We start from the raw sequence: 21,797 nt of genomic DNA on the forward strand, positions 1-21,797 counted from the left end.
TTTTTTTCCTATGACAGATGGCTTATATTAACCTAGTAGAATACATCCATCAAAATTAGAAAATAAAATGTCATGAAGGGCCGTTGGAGTTGTCGCTAACTTGGTCCACAAGATTTCACCAGAATACTCTGCCATAAGGGAGGTTACCCTATTTGCCTGCCGGTAGACGTGCCTAGCATAGGATGTAGTGTCCTCTCTCACCAACGTCCAAATATCTTACAGAAGGGGGTGAACAACTACTGCGCTAGCCTATCTTCGTATCCACTTAATCATCATAAAGGAGCCGTCCTCAATCCATATAAGATCAACCCCCCAGGACTAGGCACACATAATTGACACTTGCCTAAGCTCCTAAGCAATGAAAACTATCTGGGTTGCTGCTAGAGTTGAAGAAGAGTTCCAAATGTTCCAAGGTATCACAAGCTCTCCAACTGAACATGGGGACATAACCTCCATGGCTTGGACCAAAGCCTCCTCCAGTATAAATCTCAGCGGCTAACTGTTATCCTCAAAAAATCGGGCATTTCTAGCTACTAGTCATATATGATAAGCAACATATGTAGCCCTAATAGAGAAGTCTAAAGGATGATCTATTGATGTCACCTTTCAGGTATGCAAGGAAGGTCTCAACTGGAGTCTCTATCTGAAGCATCTCTAATGGAGAAAATGCAAGCCTCCATACTTGCACCGCTCTCATGCACTGGAATAGTACATGAGCAACTGACTCCTATACCTTACTATAGGGATAAGCTGGTGAGAAGTTTACCCCTTATCTAATCAGAATACTCCTAATTGGTAGGCGATCCTATGCCATCTTCTAGATAAAGAGGGCAACTCTCGAGTGAACACTAAGCCTCCAAATCCAAGCACAATTTCCCTCTGGACTGGCTTTCTTCTACAAAGATCATAAAGGTCTTGGCCCTCGTCCTCGGGTTGCATGTAGACCTCTAAACCCACATATCGGGAGCTTCATACTTAGGAATCGCAAGAGATAGTACCCTCTTAGCCAACTGATCTCTAAGAAGGTGGACAATCAAAGCAGAATTCCACCATCTCTTCCTAGGCAAAATCAGCTCACAGACCCGCATGCTAGCCACAGTCTCCATGTGTACCATAGTTGGTCACTATCGTAAAGAAAAATCCGACAATCAAGTATCCCTCATCACTTCCACATTCTGTCCATTCGCAATCAGCTATCTCACATTAGCCACCACCCTTAGAGTATGGGCATCTTTTCAAATAAACAAGCTACTCCAACCAACCAGAACAATTTAACTGAGTATCTCTTGGCCACAATCTCTATGTCGTCTCTAGTTTAGTTCATAAAATTGCATCACCTCAACAATTTAATCAATGAAGGGCTCCCTTATCTATGCTAATAAAAGGAAAAATAAGATTAAAGGGTGTTATCATGATAGGATAGTAATATGACTCACAAGTTACATGATTTCTGATCAGCATAGCTGGTTGCAAACTCTCTCTCATTGGACTTCCTTTTCTTATTTTTTATCCTATTCACTTCCGGCCTAAATTAGATATTCTATCAAATTAAAATATCATACCCTCCTAGATTTGTCAACTCCATGTTCAAACTTTTGGCCATCCTCCAGTCCCCCCTCCATATAAATTTCTTCAACTCAAGTTTTTTGAAAAGAAGTGCTAGAGAAGAACTCAAGGTGGAGATTTAAGATGGTAAGCTAAAAAATCGAGATCTTTTTTGTCTACTTTGAATGAAGAAGTATCTACTCATCTCTTCCTTGTAAGTGCACAAACCTTTGACCTTCTATCATTAATCATTCTAATTGAACTAAGGAATAATGCAAATATTACACCTTGAAAATCCTAATTTAACATGGTTATTCATGCACATATTAATTTTTTTACAAAATTATGATATGATGAGAAGTGAAAAATGTTTCTTGATATTATAAGATATACCTCATCAAAAATCTTTGTTTTTTGGTACACATCAAAAATCTTTGTTTAATCATTGAGAGTTCTCCAGCTGATCATGTACAACCAAGAAACACCCCGATTACAAACATATATATCATTGTATATTGCATAAAAATTTACTTTTTTAAACATAAAAATTATTTTATAAGCAATAAATGCCTTGTTGATATTCTTAAATATATGATTTTAAAAATTATTGAGCATACATAAGTCACTCATTTATTAGCTAAGGGCCCTCATACTATAATATAATATTAATGTACTAGTAAATATAATTCTCATAAAAACAAGAAAATGCATTAAATATATAATATCAGTTATGTGTAGTATAAGGGAATAATAGTACAAAATACTATTGCACAAATTAAAAAAACTTGCAATATGTATAGATAGACCTTTCACAAGCAAGTTTAGACTTTGCATGACCATTAAAATCCTTGTACCAATTCTTACATAATCAATTTCTCCAATTGTGTAGGTTATGATGTTCCATATATAGTTTTAAATATTTGGTAGTAAAATTATTGATCATGATAAATACAAAAGGTGCTTAGGTATTAAAGTCTCTTTCCATTTTATTATATCTCTTGCACTCGTGTTTTGTGAAGGTAATCAAACAATAGATTACCTTGAAAATTTGGCCACGTCTCTTCACCAACAGATCACCAAGAGTGAAGCCTTTTATTATCCAGCTAGCTCAAATTCTTGGTGCCGATGCACATTGGAGTTTCTTGCATAAGGCCTAATAGGATTCTTACCGTCACACACACCCACAAAAAAAACTATATCCACATCATGATATTTTGTTTTTTAATTTTATTGAATGTATTTGTGCACGTATTGTATGAATTATCCGTCGTAGTAAAAAATAAAAATAAAAAAAAGAAAAAAAAACTGTATGATAATAAAAGTTTGTTGTATTAGCACCTTTGATTCTTATGCTACTAAAACATATCTCAATATTTATTACTAGACATGGTACAGTTATTTAAGTACAACCATAAAATATCATAACGCAAGTAGGCAATTGTGGATTTAATGCAAGCATTAAAATCTCATACAATTTATGCAATTATTGAATTTTATGATTGTATTAAGTTTTTTTTAAATTATATATATATATATATATATATATATATATATATATATATATATATATATATATATATATATATATATATATATATATATATATATATATATATATGAAAACTTAATTCTTTTTTTTGAGTGAGAGAAAGCACAATATGAACAAACAAAAAACAAAAAAGAAACAAAAAAAAGGGGATAAGTATGGAAAGCCTGGTACATGTGTTGACATGTATATAGTATTGAAATTTGTTAACCACAACTGATACAAGAGGGAACAGTTCAATAACTAAATGTCTTGTACTGGGATGTAATTTCTACTAGGAATTATGATTTTTATGGCACAAAAGCCTGATTATTCCTATAATAATAGTTCCTCAATTTTTCATGTAAATTTCATGCAGCAGTTGGTTTCTTGAGCATTGATATTTTCCATGGTTGTTAAACTGTTCACAAGTGCTTCAATAGTTCCCTAGATTTATAAATTACTCATGGATCTCGTACTTCCATGATATGTGTTACATAAATTGATCAGGGGGCAGGGTTAGACAAATGGTAAATTTGAGATACACATAGAATTTGCTTTCTTCTGAGCAATCTAGGGAGCAGTTTAATTACTATCATTCTCCAAGCGCTAATCCCATTCTATAATGTACCTGACTGGGCGTTGAGATAATCTAACCAAAAATATACCTTGGATATTGTATGTAAGGGCCCAAATGGGTTGGGTTGACCTGCTTAGACCCAATCCGACCTGCTTAGACCCGATCCGACCCATTTTGGAGGACCCGTGAGGCTGGGTCAGGTCTTAAAATTGGACCTGTTCCATTTTTTGGGTTGGGTCTTTACTGAATTCAACCTGACCTAATCCGACCCGACCCAGATCTGTAAAATTATTTGGGCCCGCGGGCTTCTGGGGTGCAAACAAGTTCAAAAGCCAAGGATGAGTTGACCCCAAACCGGACCCGACCCAAACCACACCAGATCCGATCCGGATCCGAATTTTTTGGGATAGGTCCGAATTATATATGGACTCGACCTGAATGACCCATTGGGTCAAAAATTATAGTGGTGGACCCGATCCAACCCGATCTTCTATTGGATTGGGTCTGGGTCCAAAATTAGGACACGAATAAGGAACTGGATTGGGTCGGGGTCACTCATGATCCGATCCGACCCATTTGCACTCCTAACCGTGTGATATCTTCCCAACTGAAACTTCTCTCTAAAGAGAAGTAAATGAAACATTGATCAGTTTACACAAAGATCAATATATGAAACAATAGTCAATTTTGTTCTTGCTACACAGGTTGACATCAATATGTAGACCATCTATATATTGGCCAACATATACGTGGCCACTTCAAAATTGTTCGACCTTAGATATCAACCAACATGAACTTATTTCTTGTTTCTCGACTTATTTTAGTTTCCATTGTACATTGCGATTGGAGTTTGAAAACCCTTGAGGAGAGCTAATTTGGGTTGAGAAATATAGTGCATCAACTTGGGTTAGGCTGGTTGTAGAGGCCCTTCTCTAGCCAAACCAAAATTTAAACAACGCATCCTCTCATTCCTACCATTTGGATACCTAAATGTTATAATATCTCTAAAGAAAATTTAATTGAGATTTCCTTTCCACTTTAAACCACATTAGACCAATCATTCAAATGCACTGGATTGGGGCCCCAAGTTGCATGGTAGAATAGAAACCTACCATAAACCTTTGACTGTAAGAATTTCCTGCAACCTTGGATGATAAAGGATTTGCATTCAAAATTCAATTCCACTACATTTGCAAGCTCAATTTTGAATCATTCTGTATGATGCTACTACTGATCACTATTCCATTCACAGCTTGAATCATCATGTCTAATGGGGCAATTGGGGATTGATGCCATACATGTGGGAGGTGTTTTTAAGTGAGATCTAGCTGATTCTTCAGCCATTCCTTGAATCCACATAGGCAGCGGTAAATGGATTGGTGATGCTTTGCATTTTTAATTTATCCTTATGAGGTTGTAGATTTGTCATCTGTCCAAGGGCTAGGAGTCATCGCTGTCAACCTAAGCATCACCAATGCCACAGCCATTAAGACTAAACTTGAGGAGCTCTTAAAGAATGTTTCCAGTCCACAAGCTGACAAAGCTTTGGAGGCTTGCCACCAGCTCTACTCGGACTTGATCCCTTCTCTGAGATGGGCAGCTAATTCTATGGCATCAAAGAACTATACCATGGTGCCGAAGCTGTGCTCTACCCTGCCTTTTCGGCACCGCCGAGCTGCGAACGAGCTAACGAGAACATTGCTTTCTCCTGCTTGTCCATCCTTGCTCATGCCATTGCTCGTCCTTTGGCCGCATACTTCTCCTCATAATTTGTTTAACTGTGTGCTTTGCCATATGCAATGGGGCTTATCATTCTGGATAGATTTATTAATGAAAGAATAAACCAGTGTTGCTATGATCATTACATTGTGCTTTGTTCTTTGAAATAGAGTTTGGCACTTGAATCTCAGAAACTTTAACTCAGAAGTTTTGCTAAGCAATGCTATCATGAGTGCTTTTCTTTTTTCGGCTATGCTTCGAGTCTGTTTACACCTAATAAAGATGCAATCATGTTAATTACACAAAATCTTTCTTATAATTAGTTCAGATTTATTGGTCATAAGAGACAATCATTGCCCAGAATTTGAATATATACATGAATAGATTGACATATATGAAATTTCTCTCATTTATGATATTATATGTATATATATATACACGTACATATATGTGCATGCATGCAGCTGCGCATATACATGTGTATGCATGTAAATTATTATGACAATTTTCATCAGAATATCAGTCTTGACCTGAACATATGAAACCTGACCTAAAATGTTGATCAACTTCTACAATCCAGACTACTATTTTCCTATGGTTGGGTCAATTTTTTGGCTCCTATGCAAAATTCCGTGTCATTCCAGATTGTTGTCTCCTTCCATACGGACTGATCAAGAGCCAACTTCAATACGATATGAAGTATATCCCATGCTCCTTTTTCTTTTACGGAGGTGGGGTGTTAAAAGGAGGGATTAGCTGCCAAATTTATAAAGGAAGGGGAAAAAAGAAAAATTATAGTCTATAACGTGCTTAAAAAGACTGCTCTTAAAATAATTTTCCTTCCAAAAAAAAATATAAGGATCTACGAGGCATGTGTTTAGTTTTACGTGAGCTAAGCATTGGATAGATCTTGAGTACTTATATGGGCCAAAAAATCTAAATAGTATCTTATTTGCTATTTTGGTAATGTCTTAGGTTGTCATAAATAATATCAAAGCAAACCCAACCCATGTCCCATGTGGATTAGAGGACATTGCAGCATATGTTCATTTGCATTGACCACGAGCTAATCGTAGTGTTTTTGATAGGATTTGTTATACTTGTGATTGGATTTGAATGAATTTAGACCCTTAGCTCAATGAGAACACTATGAATTAAATAAAGAGAGTATTTGAGGGCCTGTGTGAGCATGTATTTAGTTTTATGTCTACTATACACTTGTTAGATCTTGGGTATCTATACAGAGCCAAAGAACCCAATTAAAATGTTATAGCTAAGGGTGCAAATGGGTCAGGTCGGATCTTGAGTGATCCCAATCCAATTCGATTTTTTGTTTGGATCTTAACTTTGGAACCCAAATCCAACCCAATAAAAGATCGGATCGGGTGGGATCCATAACTACAATTTTTGACCAACCTATCATTCAGACGGTTCGGTCCAGGTCCGAGATAGATCCCGCCTTATATTATCGCATGTTAATTGCTGAAGAGGTGTGAAAGTCCAAGTGGTCATTTCACAATATGTTAGTGCTTTAAAGAACACTTAATGCAGTCCATCACTCATCCTATTATATCTCCTCCTGCCAGTCCATCACTCATCCCTTTGCCGCCAGCCTCCTCTCAACCCATTCGTGTCCATCTCTTTCCGATCCCATTCATCGCCGGCGGTTTTTCGACATGGTGATCCGTCTGTCTTTCTCTGTCTTACCCCTAATCTATTTTCTTCTTTCTCTTTGTCCCATCCCCGCCATCCATCCCCTTGGTTATCTCAACGATTGCGACGGTAGTGATGATGTCGGCGTTGGAGGAGGGGATCTCGCCAGACCTCTACCCAAGCGAGGACGACCTCGTCTACGAGGAGGAGATCCTCTACAACCCCTTCAGCCTGAAGCTGTGGTGGCGCTACCTGGTGGCCCGCGCCGATGCCCACTTCAAGAAACAGTCGGTGATCTATGAGTGTGCCCCTCAAGGCCCTCCCGAGGTCCTACAAGCTCCGCAAGCGCCTCGACCTTGTCCGCTCCCTCCCCATCTCCAACCCAGCCTACGAGTCCCTCAACAACACCTTCGAGCGCGCCCTTATCACCATGCATGAGATGCCCCACATCTGGATCATGTACTTGACCTTCCTCACCAAGCAGTGCCTCAGTCCTCATGAAGAACTGCCTAAGCTTGAAAGCTTGAGCAATGAACATTGAAGAGTAAAGAGTGATTGGGCCTTAGATTCTCAGTCTTCACGAAGTTGGAGCCACGAAGTGATTGAGCAATTGGATAATCCTCTGCGGCCTATGGGCCTGCGGGTCCAAAATGGATAATCCAGGTTCGGGTCGGGTCGGATCAGTTTATTGGATAAACAATCCAAACTTAACCTAAAAAACAACGAGTCGGGTCACGTTCGGGTCGGGTTGAGATTTAGTAAACCCAAACTCAATCTGAAAAATAGAACGGATCCAATTTTAAGATCCGACCCGGCCTCACAGGTCCTCCAAAACGGATCGGGTAGGGTCTGAACGGGTTGGGTTGGGTCGGGTCATGGGTCAACCCGACCCTTTTGCAGCCTTAGTTATAGCTAGCATTTTTCGGTGCAGTCAACCTAACCAAATAACGCCTACCAATCCTACATCAATGATGATCCAAGAATCATTCTTCCTTTCACTGATGGCATTTAGATATCTTGGGCTAGGTTTGTGATAGAATTTGTGATTGGATTTATGATACTTATGAGGATCCATGTAGGCGTTTGTTTAGTTCCACATCAGCTATACACTAGCTCTTTCTTACGTACTTATATGGGGCTAAGGAACCTAAATAACATCTTATGACTAGTTTTTTTGGATAAAGCCAAACTAACTAAACGTGGCCTGTCGATGGCATCAATATGATCCAGAAATCAATTTTTTTTCCACCAACAGCTTTGAGCAATCTTGGGCTAGGTTTGGAAGTTTCAGTTTCCTAAAGGCAAGAAATGTCATAATTGGATTCAGCAATACTTTCTCTAAGAGCTCTTTTTCCTGCCGGAGATCCCAATCTTCCAATATTCCCGGTGATAATTTTCATGATGGAGGTAGTAAAAAATTCAATTGGCTAGATACTAATAAAAATAAAAGAAGACACCATACAACTCTGAGACATTATAGCAGAACTAGACCATTAGTGCACTAAGGAACTCCAAAAAGATACATAAAGGGATAGAGAGACGCTAGGTGGCATCAACCCAACCCAAATGACCTACTGGGTCGTGATCAAACCCAACCCAATCAATAAATAGGTTGGTCCGGGTCCAAAATCGACCTGACTATGAAGCCAAGTCAGGGTTAAGCAGGCCCCGGCCCAACGTGATCTGTTTGCGGCTTAGGATAAAGATGGTTGAACCGTTGGTTGAAAGCTGACACTGCTAACCTTGGTCTCGCCATGTCGCTTTGGATCAGTATTGCTTTTCTTAAGAATAGTCATTTTATTTAAATATAATCAATGTTGTAGCCTTTAGTCATGGTATGTATCCAGATACCAGGCAAATATTCATTGATGTAAACTTGTATATGCTCTGAATCTGCAATGAGTTTAGCCAAAATATTGACTAAAACAATTTATATAAATTCCTTTCTGCCAGCAGCTATAGCTGAGATACATGGAATGGTATGATGTGGTCTCTTATTAAGCCATGAAATAGCAACCATTGCCGACTAATGTTCCATCCATATATAAATGGCCTTAGATTGAGTTATGAAATAGCCGTTGCCCAGTTACCTTCCATCACCTACATATTAATCCTTTTCCTCCTTTGTTCTATGTACTTCAATCCTTCTCCTACCTCCCACAACTCAATAGTAGGCATAGAAACTAGTGGTCGCAGCCAGCCATTGGTCTTATATTTCCATTGGTAATTTTTTTGCTTTCCAAATCCATGAGGCATTGTGAGGTCAAGTCAACTTAAATGGGTTAGAATAAGTTAAGTAGATTTTTAACATATGAAATGGATTTAAACAGGTTAAGTGGTTTGGTTAAACATGACAGAAATGGGTTAAGCAGATTTTAAATAGGTTAAACAGATCTTAAATGGGCTAAATAGATTAGGTCATGACCCGTCCTAATAATTAAATAGGTTAAAGTGGGTTAAACAGGTTAAAGGTCTAAATGTGAACCCAGCCCATTTAATAAATAAGTTTAGATAGTTTGATTTATTTATGACCCAAACTCATTTAACTTAAAGCTAAATCTGCTTAAAATGGATCTTTTGTGGATTGGATTGATGGGTCGGATCATAAATTGCTCAAATTTAATGGTTTGCATAAGAGTTGGCCAACTAAAGTAAGGAATTCTTTATATCCATGAATATATGCTGATAAGATTACGATTCTAAACCTAAGATTCTATTATAACACCATGCCCGATTTCAAGTCCTGAAAAGAAAGATGGAGAGTTAAAGTTGGACAAATAACCAGTCCAAAAAATATAAACATCTTCTATTAGGAGCTTTGATTAGTATTAGATATGGTTCTTAATAGAAGTATTTAGCCAACAAGGATCTATGAGGCTGATCTCTAATAATTGGAAAAAAGCTTAGTGGTGTAAGTCAAGGTATTATGAAAAACTAATCCACTATTTTGTGAAGGTTATTCACCACTTCTGCAAGGTTTTTAAAATTGAAACTCTTGTCAACCCCAATGGGTGGACAAAACTAAGATAAATTGGGATCATTGTTTAATGTAACCAAGGTGGGACATTAGGGAAAAATTAAAATGGCCCAGATATTTCAAGATATCAGCTGATATATATAGGAAATAAGAAAAGATATCAAAAAGGTTTTTTTGCATATATATACTTTCCTAAAAATAAAAAATTGCATGAATATTCTCGCAAATTTGCTATTTGTGTGTGTTCCTTTATAAATATTTTTTTTTGTATATCTAGCCATTAAGAATATTTTAGTCATTTCAATTTTAAACCGCATATTTTTTAACGATATTAGATGGTATAGGTACATATGCAAGAAAAAAAAGAAGGGTATATATGCAAAACAAGTGTTTTATGGGATATACATATAAACATTAATTTTAGAAGGGTATTCATACAAATTTCAATGTTTAGGAGGGTATTCACACAAAAAATCTTTTAAATATTTAGGCTATTTTTCCAAATGCATGTATTAAATAACATCTTTTTTTTTAACAAAACATATGACATGCATGATAAAAATACTAGAGGAAGAGGTACTTACAAACTTCGATAGATATGGTCGAGATATTTCACTTAATGGAAAGACTGTGCGAGACTGCAATTCGAGGGTTCAAGTGTAGAACCCACACTAGACAGTTTCTTGTCCGGATGAGTGCATCCTACAAAAATTAGGATTATTAGGTGAGCGAGGAAATAAAATATGAAAGAAGGAGAAGGGATAAGGCTAGCCAGCTAACGACTCCTGGCATCCCAAATCTGTTCAAATCTAAGTGATAACTGATTGGATCAAGGACAAGGATCCGATCTGAGCAAGGACAATGTGGCCAAGGCCATTGATGACTCAACTAAATAAGGATTGGCTTGTAGGAAGGTCATTACGAGAGATTGCATGGTGGATATTAGCATAATTTTAGGGATCACGTAACAACTTATATCAACCCATAATTTTTTTTATTAGCATGATCCTATATTGGTGAGTATTATTTTTTTTTATCGGGATGATCTTGTTAGAGTGATTTTAGGGATGACATAATAGCTTGCATCAGCGAGTATTATTTTTTTTATTAGCATGATCCTATATCAGCTTGTATTATTTTTCTTATGTGGAGTTGGCACACAAGTATATATAATTCTTGGAATGTACCGAATGTGCTAGAATAGAGAATAAAATCATTCTCTCTCTCCTTTTCTCTTATTTTTTTCTTCTTCTGTAAATATTTCAACATGGTATCAAGCCACTAATCACCTAATTTGTTGTCGCCATCTCTTTCACCTTTGCTATGGTCATCGTTATCATGTGTAGAAGCTTTGAAGACCCCTATTGCTGATTTATCGTTCTTTGTTTTTTGGTGAATCAACACCCGAGTATTTTCTATTTTCTGGGGGATTCGCATCCTGTGCTTTTTTGCAGGTCCTCTATTTACTAGTAAATCAACATTCTAAGATCTCATATTCCTTAGTAAATATGCATATCCTTAATTTTTAGTAGATTAACATCTAAAAATTCTTTATTTTTTAATAGATGCGCATCTCCTCTCCACCACTTTTCTCTTTAGTTTTAGATCTTCGGTCATCTCTCCTCACCGTTGCTCGGCCCCTTTCTGTCCATCTCTAATTTCATTTGCTGCCTCCGGCTCCTTCGGCATCTAGTTTGAGATATCTCACTCCTCTTCTGTGGTGCCACCATCTATGAGGATCATCGACTTTTAGTTGCCTTTTCTTTGAGCTTTATTCTCGCTGCAATTATCATCTTCTACATGTCTTCTCGCTGCCACATCATCAGACAAGTCAATCAGCCATATGACAAACATGTCTATATATCATGTTCATCGGGTACACCAGTCTGCTATGTTACCTAGCTATGTCAACGGACACATTAATTTACCGCGTCAGTTAGCTACGTCAATATTGTAAAGCACATTAGTTTGTTGTGTAAGCTTCGTGATTTGTCATATCAATTTCTAAGCAACGATGTTAGCTTCTGTTCTACAATATAAAATTCTATATTGCCATATTAGCTTGACGCATCAGTCTGTCATAATGGCTTCTGAGTTGTTATGTCAATTCCTAATCTGCTACATCAGCTTCTGAGCTAGTATAACATCTTGTGTTCTGCCACATCAGGCTCTAGGCTACCACATCAACTCTTGATCTACTACCACGTTAACCTCTAAGCTGCTATGTCAGCTCATAGTCTATCTTATCAACTTCTGAGCTGCTACTTTAGCTCTTGATCTAGTACATCAATTTTTAGATACATTCGTGACCTAGTTTTCAAACTCTAGTTGACACTCATGGTACTATCTTCAATTTGAGGGGGGTATTAGCATAATTTTAGGGATCACGTAACAATCTATATCAGCCCATAATATTTTTTTTATATTAGTGTGATCCTATGCAAGTCAGTATTATTATTTTTTTATTAGCATAATCATATTAGAGTGATTTTAGAGATCACATAACAACCTTATATCAGCAAGTATTATTTTTTTATTAGTATGATCCTATATCAGCTTATATATTTTTTTTATATGGAGTCTGTACATGAGTATATATAACCTCTGAGATGTACTGAATATTCTGAAATATAAAAATAAAATTATTTTCCTCTTTCTTTTTTTTGTTTTTTGTTTTTGTTTTTATGTAAATATTTCAACCGCATTAGGAGCCGAGAGATAAAGAGAGCGAGAGAGAGAGAGAGAGAGAGAGTAAAAAAGAGGTCGGAGGAGCCAAGCTCGACTTTGACTCGTCGACTGGGTGGTGTGGGGTGGTTGTCCACAATAGTGTTCACCAGAGTTCGAGAGACCCAAAATAGGAAGGCTGTGAAGAGGAGGAAGAATAGGGGCTTTGATTATGAAATAGGGCCATGAAGAAAAGGTCTCGAATCAGCTGCCTAGCGGATGGCAAGGTCTGACACCAATGCCGGAGGCATGGGGCCGGGTTGCAGCAGTGAGGGTAAGATGGTTATGGAAGGAGGTCCCATCAGCTTGAATGTCGAGACATGGGATGTCCTATATATCTTGACAGAGGGCTATCAAGCCGGCTTGGGACCGACCACTCTCTGTTCGAAGGGATCTAGTGAGTAGGCCAGCATCCCCGAGCAGCCCACAGGGAGACAGAAAAGGGGATGGAGAGAAGAAAAAAAGAGGTGGTTGGTGAAACAAGGGGGGCCCGATTGGTGGCGATAAAAGCTGAGAGGGTGGAAGATCAGCAGATGACTGTGATGGGGAGGATTGGGGGAGACAAATCAGAGAGAAAAAGGAAGAAAGGGTGAGGTTTTTGGATATTACTGCTCGCCCTCGCAAATCGGTTTGTGCATGGTGAACATACCTAGGGTTCTTCTCAAGGCCACGAATCGACCGTTATGCATGAATGGGGCTTCGGCCTCCTGAGCTTGACAATGGGATCTCGCTGCTCTACCAGCATTCGAACCCCACTCAACTGGCGAGTTAGTCTGGGTGACTTGACCGACTCGATCAAGTCAAGACCAAGTTAGGGCCTAGTTCGAGGTTGGGCTACATCCTCCCCTCCTTCAAAAAAAAAAAAAATTTTATTGGTTTTTTTGGCCCTGTATAAGTACTCAAGATCTCTCCGACGCATATATTGGACTAAATACATGCTTGCACAAGCTCTCACACCATGAGAAACTTTATATCGATTGTCTTTAATTAATGGATCGGAAGAACAAGATTATTCCATATTTGCTTATACAGCTACCACTACAAGATGGATAAAAGTATCTTTGGTGGCTCCAAGTCTTTGCCACTTCAGGTGGCAATCGGATCGGGTCAAGTCAGATACGGGTCGGATCAGATCAAAAATTCATCAATCCAAATCCAACTTGCCTATTAAATAGGTAAAAATTTTAAATCTAAATATGATTTGTTTAGTAAATAGATAACCCAAATCCAACTTGTTTATTAAATAGGTAAAAATTTTAAATCTAAATCTGACTTGTTTGGTAAATAGATAATCCGAGCCGATCCACCTAATCCATTTATTAAACAGGTCAATTCAACTTAAACGGATTAAATGGGTTAGACGGGTTTTAACAGGTTAAATAGATTTAAATAGGTTGAGCGGGTTGGGTTAAACATGTCAAAAACAAATTAAACAAGTTTCAAATAGGTTAAATAGGTTAAATGGGTCGGGTCATAACCTTATCCAATTAATAAAAAGGTCAAAATGGGTTAAACAGATCAAAAATTTAAACGTGAATCCAACTCATTTAATAAAAATTTAGATGTGTTGACTTATGTACTATCCAAATCTATTTCTGCTTAAAGCGTTCGCGAGTCAGGTCATAAATTGCCACCTCTGTTTGCCACCCGACCCCAATAAATTATGCACATGTGCACCCACTTTCCCGGAAGTTTCACCGGTTGCTATATACCAAAGCAAGTGAGACCAATAACCTAGCACGGTCTCTAGTGTCAATAGTAATTGCATCTAACTTTTTTAAACTATTCAAGGTTCAAATATTTTTGGCTGAAATGGATTAGTATCAGCTGAGACCTAAGCCAAAACTAACCCTTCGTTTTGGGTTGCAGTCAATTTTTGGCTGAACCATATAGATACCGCCTAGTCAGCCATTCGGTATCTAACCAAAACCGGTTGTGGATGATGCTATAAACTATTGCCTTCAAGTACCATTTCGGGATCATTTCTTATTTCTTTACCATATTAAGTACAATCAAGGTTTTGACTGTCATAGAAGCATTCCTGAGGTAATCTTTCAAACAACCTTATTGTCAATTTTATCCACAATATCTCAGACTAAAGAGAGTTCTAGGTCCTGTTTGACTGCTAGCGGGCTGTTCTGATTTGGGAGTATACCTCGGACTATTCTGATTTGTGCCAGGGGTGGGCGTCGACCAAGAATTTTTTGATCTTCTTGGTGGAGTCCTCACGGCGGCCTGACCGAATGGAACAGGAGACTAGGGCAGCCTACCTGGCATACCACCACTTGTTAGACAGGAACGCCTAAGTCTTTGAGGATAGAGGTGCGCAACTGAGAGCGGTGGTGGATAAGGTCATGCTTCATATGGTGGATGTCCTTGACATTACTGCGTCGTCGTCCCTTGTGCAGGCTGGGTAAATTTGGGGCTCTCACTCCGCACTGGTAGCGTCCAGGATCATGTTCGTCTCCTGAGAGCCCCCACTCCCTAGTTTTCTCAAAGTAAACTTCGACGGCAATGTCACGACAGGTGGATGCAGTGGCACTAGGTTTATTATCAGATATCAGCAGGCTAGACTAGTAGTGGCCTATGGTCGGCGCATCTTCGACCAGACAGCTAATGGGGTCGAGGTCAGAGCCGCGTGGGAAGGCATTTCCTTCGCAAGACGAGTATTGAGTGCGGATCGCATTATCCTTGAAGGAGATGCCGCCATGGTTATCGAGGGGATTCTGAGCTCTGATTGGACTAACGGGGGGATGCGATTGATCTACGATATTCGCCGCCTTCTAGGTGAATGTACTGCATTCAGGGCTACTCATATGTACACGGAGGCCAACTATGCTGCGGACTGGGTAGCCTCCTATGCGACCCATCATTTCAAAGGTGTTATCTATGAAAGTCATGACTCTGTCTTATCTACTCTTCATTGTCTGCTTATTTCTGACTTTATGGGCTACACTCGCAGTGTGAGTCACCGATGTACCAAAAAAAAGAAAAAAAAAAGAAGAGAGTTCAAAAGCCACCAAAAAGGAGCAATAAACTATGAAAAAATCCCTATCAAAGACTGAATTGAATGCAATTATGCAATAACTCCATCACCTGTTCAAGGGAATTCAAACTTCAGATACCATCAGCCATCTTGACCCAACTGAATGTCCCAACAAGCATCGAATAATGGCAGTCTGACTATTTTTTAAGTCTTTAACAGATCATAAAGTTATCTATCTATTATGCATTGTTCCTTTCAAAGTTCAACTCATAAATCAACTAAAATAAGTGGACAACGTCTTGTAAAATGAAACAAAGACTGCACTTTTCCCCTTCATCTGGTTTTAGACCCTACTAATTAGAAATCCACAAAATTACATTAGAATAAATTCTAACATTAGAATGCTAAATTATAAAAACATCAGAATAAGTTCTATTACATATGTATATCACAAAACACATATGGGAGATTCTGAGATGACAGTTCAATCATTAATTACAATATTTGTAATAGCATTACCAGGACTGTTAATGTAGACCTTGGATGAATATAAAAGATCAATCTTCTTTTCTTTGTTTCTCAAATCTCTCTCTCTTTTTTTTTTCTTTTTTTTGGCTAAGGCGGGTGGATCATACCAGACAAGTATGCCCAATAAAATTAAAAAACAAAATACCTCGGAGTGTCAGGGGCAACTCTTCATTTCCAGCCCACAGGGTACTATTCGAATGACTGGCTATATAAGCAGCCACCCAGTCCGCAGCCCTATTAGCTTCACGGAAGATATGCTTGTCCTAAAAAGCTTATCTATCCTGAACACATAGTGCTTATTATCAGAGACAAAATAAAATAACAAAATAAATAAAGGTCAATCATGTCAAGGATCTGATGATGGCTGCTGCCAACAGGGTCAGCTTTGAGATGTTGTCGTTCTCTTTAGTCAGGGGTGATGCTCTAAAAGCTTCTTTGCAACTCGTTCCCAAGCTGACAGCAGCATGAATCTCGGCTTTAGCTGCAGTAAAGTTTTTGGATGCTATAAAATCTGCTGACCAATTGAGAGCTGTTTCGGCATTCGTGTAAAGATATGAGCAAGCCTCCAAGGAGTTCTTGGTGCTTGGATCTGATGCATTCTTCAAGAGCTCCATTAAGTTGGACTCTGTGCTCGTCGCATTGGCTATGGATACATTCACGGAAATGGCTGCAAGTCCAGGGATGTCAGCAGGTCCCCATCTAGGATCAGCCTCAAGGGCTTGGACACAAAAGCTGCAGTCCACGTAACCCCTAGCAATTTTAACGAAAGCATCTTTTATCGTGGGCGACGCAAAGAACGAGGTTTGAAGAAAGAGAGCGCTTCTTTCACACACTCACAAAGGTCCTCACATACTGCTTCGGTTCAAACTCTGATGTTCTCGTCAGACTAAAAGTTTAAATCCATTCAAATCTAATATATGCACTATGATTGGTTAGTATTCAGTCTCCATGAACCCTAGTTGCAGTATCTTCTAGTCCATATAGGCTATGGATCGAGTTCGCTCCGATATCATTTGTCACAATCCAAAACCTTATCCAAAAAGACTAGCCATGAGGTATTTTTTAGATTCTTCAGTCCTGTATAAATATTCAAAATCTTCCCGGCGAATAACCGATGTGGAACTAAACACACGCCCACATGGTCCTCAAAGCCTCAATGTTCCTTTTTTTTTTTTTTGTTGGATGAGCTCCTATGAAGACACATTGATGCACCAAACATCTTCCATTTATAAACTATGTGAGGAACTTACCTAAACTTTGTTGACCAAAGTTGTTTCATTTGAGAAATGTACATTTTACTTGGAAGTTTTTGTAAGGCATGTATCATAAATTTTCTTGCCAAGTTTATAAATTTGAGATAGGAAAGGAATAGTACCTAAGCAAACAGGATCAGTTTGCTTTATCATTATCAAATCATCAATTGCTCTAATTGTATTATCAAATCATATATCATGATTGAGTGATTCATTTAAACTAAAATGGCTCAACCAACCAATTTCCAAATATATTGCAATTATTCTTCATGCTCAGTTGATGGTTACAATTATGAAAATGCAAAGCTTCCAATCTATTCAAAATTAAATTTATCAAGTATATTTAATAACATATCACTAGTTAATGCCACCTAATCTACTTTACTAACCACACATGTTGTTCTGCTGAGATTTACTCTTATTCTAAAGAAAACAAATTATACCATATATATCCTTATGATGAAGGAAACAAAAAATGGTATACAAGAAAACCAAACATAGCATATATCTCCTTATGATTAAAAAAACAAATAATGACATAAAAGGAAATAAATAATGACATTGAAAGAAACAAATTATAGAATATAAGAAAACAAAGCCAAATGATGTTGTATATTTGACCAATCTCCATAATTATAGTATATCTTTGTAATGAAAAGAAATTATAGCATATGTCTCAAATAAATAATGGCATCCAAGGAAATAAAATTATAGCATATATTTCAGGCACACAAGTAATGGCATCCAAAGGAATAAATCCATATGATATTGTATAGTTGACCAATCTCCATAATTATAAAATATCTTTGTCATACACTATAATTATACCTATAATTATGTAATTGGTCTCTTATAATTAAAACTCCTATATAATGTACGTACAAATCTCACCCTACTAAGTGTGGTACTCTTGATATAGCACGTTCTCTTCATTCCCTTTCATGAAGCTCTCAATTTTCTCAATCCAAAGTTATTCATTTTCAGTATTGTCGTAAAAAAAAGCACCACCGGAATTGTAATAGAAAAAAATGAGGCCCTCCATATCTCTCTATCTTCTAGCTCCTCTCTTCTGCTATCAAAGCACCACCCTGGCTGCCATTACTCCTCTCGAACAACTATGTAGTTGTGAGGATCCGTGCAGGCGTGTATTTAGTCTCACATCGGTTATTCATTAAGTAGATCTTAGATACTTATATACGATCAAAGTACCCAAATAATACTTTCCGACTAGATCTTCTTTCTGAGATGGGCAGCCAATCCTATGGCATCAAAGCTCAACCGTGCTACCGAAGCTGTGCTTAGCGCCACCATTAAGGTGCCATCGAGCTGCGATGAGCTTGGGACGCCATCAATCACTAAAGAGAACAATGCTTTCTCGGATTTGTCCCTCCTTGCCCATGGCATCGCTCGATGCTTGGGGCCATAGTTTTCCTCAAAATTTGTTTAACTGTATTCTTTGTTGTATGCAATGGGCTTGTCATTTTGGACATATTTATGAATGAAAAATAAACCAGTGTTGCTGCGATATGGAGCTTTGTTCTTTGAAATAGAGTTTGGCACTTGAATCTCAGAAATTTTAACTCAGAAAGTTTTGCTTAGGCCCTGTTTGGAGGAGCTATAAGCAGTAGAGCTGTTGAAAGTAGAGCTGTTGAAGCAGAGCTGTCTGAAATAGAGCTGTTATAAAATGCTGTTTGCTGTTTGGTAACTACATTTGTAAAGTGCTGTGGCACTTTAACATATGTTTGGTAAACAAACAAAGAAATTACTTTTATATGACAAAATTACCATAAAAGACATTGCATAGTATTATACAACAGAACATAATAAAACATAACATATATTAATACATAAATATACGATATAGTATAATATTATTGTAATATAAAATAATATTATTATAATATAGCATAATAGTGATATAATTATTAGAGTAAATTAATTTTCGATAATATAACATAATATTAAATTATTTAACATAACATATTAATGTATTATGATATAATGTAATATATATTATATTTATAGTATAATACAATAATAAAGGTATAAAATATTATAATTATTAGTATAAATTAATTTTCCATAATATAACATAATATTAAATTATTTGAAATAACATATTAATGTATTATGATGTAATATAATATAATATTATATTTATAGTATAATACAATAATAAAGGTATAAAATATTTTAATTATTAGTGTAAATTAATTTTTCATCCTCCGAATGACCATTTATCTCTCTAACAATTTTTTTTGCAGAAAGGAGTCTGACGGCTAGGAGTCTTGGCTCCAGCAGATTTTTAAGTTTATAAAGGGACAAACTATGTAATTATTATATTTTAATATAGGCATTTTTGTCAAAAATACAGCTTTCTGATAAAGCTGAAAACAGCATTTTCGGAAAGCTCCAAATTGGAGCTTCCTTCCAAAAGCTGTTTTCAGCTTCTCGCAAAAGCTGAAACAGCTTTTCAGAAATTTTACCAAATACTATTTTTTTATCTAAAAGTACTTTTGGAGGGCCAGAAAGTGCTTTTTGGCCCTCCAAAAGCTCTCCCAAACAAGGCCTTAGTGTCGCTATCATGAGTTCTTTTCTTTTTTCGGCTTTGCCGTCAGTTAACTTATACCTAATAAAAATGTGCTCATGTTAATTACACAAAATATTTGTTATAGTTAGTTTAGATTTATTGGTTATCAAACACAATCATTGCCTAGAATTTGAATATATATGTATATATATAATTGACATTTATGATATTGTATATATATGTACGCATGCATGCATGTAACGGTGTATAGTCATGTGTATGTATGTAAATTATTGTGATAATTTTCATCAGAATATCGATCTTGACCTGGCCATATGAAAACTTAATCTAACAAGTTGATCGACTTCTACGATCCAGCCAACTATTTTCCAATGTTTGGGTCTGAATATATATGTATATATATAATTGACATTTATAATATTGTATATGTATGTACGCATGCATGCATATAACTGTGTATAGTCATGTGTATGTATGTAAATTATTGTGATAATTTTCATCAGAATATCGGTCTTGACCGGCCATATGAAAACTTAACCTAATAAGTTGATCGACTTCTACAATCAACACAGCTATTTTCCTATGTTTGGGTCAATTTTTTTGCAAGCTGAGCTACTCAAGTCAATCAAATTTGGTTTGCTCAATGATTTTATGATTATTATATCCCACCTTCTGAAGAATCAAATCCTATGCGAAAATCCTTACCATTCAAGATAGTTGGTCGATCTCCTTACATATGGACTAATCAACAGCCAACTTCATCGCGATATGAAGTCTATCCCATGCTCTATTTTACTTTTCAGGGTTGGGGTGTTAAATGACGGATTACCTGCCAAATTTATAAAGGAAGGAGAAAAAGAAAATTAAAGTCTATCCGACGCTGAAAAAATTGTTCTTAAATAATTTCCTTTTCATTAAAAAAAATATGTGAAGACCTGTGCGGGTGTTTAGCTCCATATCAACTATGCACTGGATAGATTTTGAGTACTTATATAGGGCTAAGGAACCTAAATTACACATTCTAGCTAGGTTTTTAGGTGAGGTCCCAAGTTGTTATAAATAAAAGTAGAACGAATCAAACCCATTATCTATATGGACTAGGGGACACCGCAGCATTAGCCCTTATGCATTGACTAAGGGTTGATCATAGTATTTTTTATAGGATTTATGATATTTATGATTGAATTTATGGTGCTTATAATTAGATTTGAATAGATTTGGATCCTTAACTTGGTGGCGATACCACATGTTGATCCAAAAAGTTTGATCTTAATGATACAAAATAGTTGAGTAAAAAGTTCACTAACTAGTTACCTGGAGTGTACTAAAATGCTTGCAAGAAGTCAAGAAGAAATCTTTCTATAACTCTTAATATGGAGAAATGAAACTTAACTATCTAAAGCTCTGCACAAAAGGAATCGACTCTAAGGACATCATGAAATGACCCTTGAACGCTCACAGGCAATAATAGCAAATTTCAACTAGGGCTATCTTAGGAGTCGACCCCTAGAATATAGCAAATCGACCCTGGCACACTAATATATACTGATACGCCTTTAAGAGTCGACCCCCGTATCAAACGAGTCAACCCTAGATTAGTTTTAGAAGCAAAACAGGAAGTAGCTAAAAATAGCATGTTGGCGAGTCGATCTATAAAATTCAAGGGCCAACTCTAGTTAAACAAGAGTCGACCCCTAAATGGCCACAAACAAAAGACAGATAGTAGTCAAAAACAACGTATTGACAAGTCGGTCCC

The sequence above is a fragment of the Phoenix dactylifera genome, chromosome 18 (genome assembly GCF_009389715.1).
Source record: "Phoenix dactylifera cultivar Barhee BC4 chromosome 18, palm_55x_up_171113_PBpolish2nd_filt_p, whole genome shotgun sequence".
Classification (NCBI taxonomy): domain Eukaryota; kingdom Viridiplantae; phylum Streptophyta; class Magnoliopsida; order Arecales; family Arecaceae; genus Phoenix; species Phoenix dactylifera.